We start from the raw sequence: 677 nt of genomic DNA, 5'->3' as shown, positions 1-677 counted from the left end.
ATATATATATATATATATATATATATATATATATATATATATATATATATATATATATATATATATATATATATCCCCATGAGATCCGACTATGTGGACTATACTGAATATGTCTATATTGTAATTTGTCTATAACGTCAATTATTTTAAAACATATTTATAGCTTGTTTGGCCAAGTTTTTTCCCACCCCAAAAGTGCTTTTTTTTCTCAAAAAATACTTTTTTATCAATTTGAGATGTTTGGCCAAGCTTTTTTTTGGAGAAAAAAGTGCTTTTGGGAAGAAGCAGAAGCAGTTTTAGAGAAGCAGAAAAAAGTAGTTTCACCCCAGAAGTAGAAGCATTTGACTTTTTTTCTTACCAAAAATACTCTTAGCAAAATATGGTATATATCAAAATAGTCTTGCTTATTTTAAACCTAATACTTAAAATTAGAGATTATATTATTAAACTCTCCTAATGTATAAATATTTCTTTTTATTTTTAGGATAGTTGTCTAATATATGGTGATTTTTGAGATGAATGCTTTTATATTTGTTAAATATCTTTTTGATATATTTAGATCAATCTTGAAAGAATTAAAATACTTTTTAATTTTATTTTCATGTTTTACTTAAATAAAATAAAAAACTTAATTATTACTATCTTTAATAATAAATATTTCGAGATTATTTATTTAT

The sequence above is a fragment of the Nicotiana attenuata genome, chromosome 7, assembly GCF_001879085.1.
Source record: "Nicotiana attenuata strain UT chromosome 7, NIATTr2, whole genome shotgun sequence".
NCBI classification, from domain to species: domain Eukaryota; kingdom Viridiplantae; phylum Streptophyta; class Magnoliopsida; order Solanales; family Solanaceae; genus Nicotiana; species Nicotiana attenuata.
The sequence above is the reverse complement of the archived record's forward strand: the minus strand, read 5'-3'. Positions refer to the sequence as shown.